This window comes from Mus caroli, chromosome 14 (assembly GCF_900094665.2).
Source record: "Mus caroli chromosome 14, CAROLI_EIJ_v1.1, whole genome shotgun sequence".
Lineage (NCBI taxonomy): Eukaryota > Metazoa > Chordata > Mammalia > Rodentia > Muridae > Mus > Mus caroli.
In genome coordinates, this window is record NC_034583.1 from 84,594,278 (window position 1) to 84,597,862 (window position 3,585).

A 3,585-nucleotide genomic window follows, 5' to 3' on the forward strand; every position below is an offset into this window, starting at 1 on the left:
CTGAAGTGACCAAGTGAGGATGCCTCAGTCCCACTTGGGAGGGAGAAGAAAGCAATCACAAGGGGGGAGAGAAGGAGGAGACAGGAGGGGAAGTAGACAAGGTGGGTAGGAGACAAGAAGAGAGGAACCTGATCTTGTATTGTGTGAGGGAAAAGGACTGAATCCCTGAGGGCCAGCAGAAAGAATGGAAACAGGCAACCTCCAGGGATAGGGGTGGGGGGGGGCTCAAGAATGCACCAGAGACCTGGGAGATAAGACACCCTTAGGACTCAATGGAAGGAACCTTAGATGAAACGCCCTACAATGGAGAGATGGAACGTGTAGAGTCTCCCTCTAGCAGAAAGACAGAGCATCAAGTGAGGGAGGGGGTTGCCATCCCACAGTCAAAAACTCTGACCAATAATTGTTCCTGTCTGAAAGAACTGTAGTTACAAAAATGGAGAAGAGCCTGATAGAAAGGAGGTCCAGTGATAGGCACAAAATGGGATTCAGTTCAAGGGAGGCTCCTAGGCCTGGCAGTATTACTGAGGCTATAGGGTGCTTACAAAAGGGACCTATCATGACTGTCCTCCAAAAGACCCAATTATCACCTAAAGAGTCAGATGCAGATACTTGCACCCAACCAATGGACAGAAGCTGCTGACTCCTGTGGTTGAATTAGGGGAAAGCTGAAGAGGAGGGTAACCATGTAGGAGGAGCGGCAGTCTGAATGAACCTGGATCTGGGACATCTCTCAAATACTGGACTACCACCCAGGCAGCATACAGAAGCTGATATGAGGCCCCTAACATATTTACAGCAGAGGACTGCTGGATCTGGGTTTAGTCAGAGAAGATGCACATAACCCTCAAGAGACTGGAGACCCAGGGAGTTTTAAGGTCTGGTGGGGTAGGGGACAGGTGGAACATCCTTGTTGGGACAGGGGGGTGGGGAGGAGGTATGAGATGTGGAACATTTGGAGGGTAGACCAGGAAGGGAATTTAATAAATAAATAAATAAATAAATAAATAAATAAATAAATAAATAAATAATGAAATAAAAGTAAAACAATGGTAAAAATCAGCTACATTGTTTTTTTTTCATTTTTTATTAGATATTTTATTCATTTACATTTCAAATGCTATACACACAGCCCCCTATACCCATCCCCTACCTTGCTCCTCAACCCATCCACTCCGGATTCCTGGCCCTGGCATTCCCCTGTACTGGGGCATATGATCTTCACAAGACCAAGGGCCTCTCCTCCCATTGATGGACGACAAGGCCATCCTCTGCTACATATGCAACTAGAGACACAGCTCTGGGGGGTACTGGTTAGTTAATATTGTTGTTCCTCCTATTGGGTTGCAGACCCATTTAGCTCAGAAAATTGGACAAAGTACTACAAGAAGATCCAGCAATTCCTCTCTTGGGCATATACCCAGAAGATGTTCCAACTTGTAATAGGGACACATCCTTCACTATGTTCATAGCAGCCTTATTTATAATAGCCAGAAGGTGGAAAGAACCCAGATGTCCCTCAACAGAGAAATGGAAACAGAAAATGTGTTACATTTACAAAATCACAAAAGAACACACATGATATGCACTCACTGAAAAATGGATATTAGCTCCAAAACTTAGAATATCCGAGATACAATTTGCAAAACACATGAAACTCAAGAATAAGGAAGACCAAAGTGTGGACACTTCACTCCTTCTTAGAATGGGGAACAAAATACCCATGGAAAGAGTTACAGAGACAAAGTCTGGAGCTGAGACAGAAGGAAGAACCATCCAGAGACTGCCCGACCTGGGGGTCCATCCCATATACAACCACCAAACCCAGACACTATTGCATATGCCAGAAAGATTTTGCTGACAGGACCCTGATATGGCTCTTTCTTGTTAGGCTGTGCCAGTGCCTGGCAAATAGAGAAGTGGATGGAACACAGGGCCCCTAACAAAGGAGCTAGAGAAAGTATCAAAGCTACATTGTTTTTAAGAAATATTCCAGGAATAGTCTCTAGTAATACTGTTCCCCTCTGATACCTCATAAACTACAGTCTGCATAGCTCTCAGCACTACTGTCTTCCAACATCTCCCTTTTTGGTGGTCCATTAAGCTCTGCTTAGAATGCCCAACTTCTTTTATGTTCTAAGTATTCAATGTTCCTTCTTAATACAAAAACAAAACAAACAAAGACACAAACAAAAACACTCTCATATTTGTCACAGAAATACTCCATGAGAGTGGTAAAAATTTCTGTCTTGGTGTCTTCTTTACAATGAAAACCACAGTGACCAAAGTGACTTATAAAGAGAAAGGGTTTATTTAGTTTTTTGGTTCTACAGGGATGAGTGTTTGTCATATCAACTAGACATAGAAAGCAGCAGGAGGCTGGTGAAGCAGCATGCTCTAAAACCTCAGACCACAAACCACAAGTTGTCTCAGATGGAAATCGTACCTATTGTAAACCAACTAAAACAGTGTTATGCAATGAGAATCAAATATTCAGATGTCTAAAATTTTGGAGGACATCTAAATTGGACCACCACATTTTTTATTATTGTTTCATATTAGTTATATTATATTAAGACATATGTATATATAATCTATGGAGTTCAATTAGCATTTCTCATATGTATATCTTCTTAGGGTTGATGCCCTAGATAAGTTATGTAGAGGCTCATTTTCCTGAAGGAGACTCCTCCCTCCATCAGCAGCCATGAATACCTCCATCTAGGGGTGAGAACATGTGGAATTTTCCAGTCCACACTGGAATATCAACTAGTCTTGTTTATTATACTGGTCTTGTTGAAGCATTAATTTTGAGCAAATGCAATTTTGTATTACAACCTCAAACACATTAAGTTTTTTAATGGATTTGACTTTATTAGCACATACATATATGTTCATAGATGTAAATGTGTTTTGTTTTCTTTATAATCAGTCTGTAGGATTTGTCATACTGTTGAATGTGTTCATAACACAAACATTTTGAAAAATTCGTTCTGTTCTATATCTGAACCATGAGGGAGTATACTCATACAAAGTAAGATCAAGGAAGATCTCTGGGTGTAAACTGAAGGAGTTTCCAAAGAAAACTTTGACTGAGAATTCAAACATCATAATCTCTAACACCACCATTGTGTTTCTACAATAACAAACAGTTCACTAAATAAAACCAATTGTGAAAGTCAAACTTTATTCAAAGTATTGGTTTAGGAGAGTAATGTGAAACATGCCAATAAAGTAAATTTTGAGAAAATTTTTAGTATCTGGAGGTGAATCATTTTAGACTGCCAATTTTTACTATTTGGCTGTACCTAAAGGAATGGCCAACTATTTCTTTTTATTATTAGGTATTTTCCTCATTTACATTTCCAATGCTATCCCAAAAGTTCCCTACTACCCTTTCCCCCCCACTCCCCTACCCACTCACTCCCACTTTTTGGCCCTGGTGTACCCCTATACTGGGGCATATAAACTTTGCAAGTCCAATGGGCCTCTCTTTCCAGTGATGGACGAATAGGCCATCTTTTGATACATATGCAGCTAGAGTCAAGAGCTCCAGGGTACTGGTTAGTTCATAATGTTGTTCCA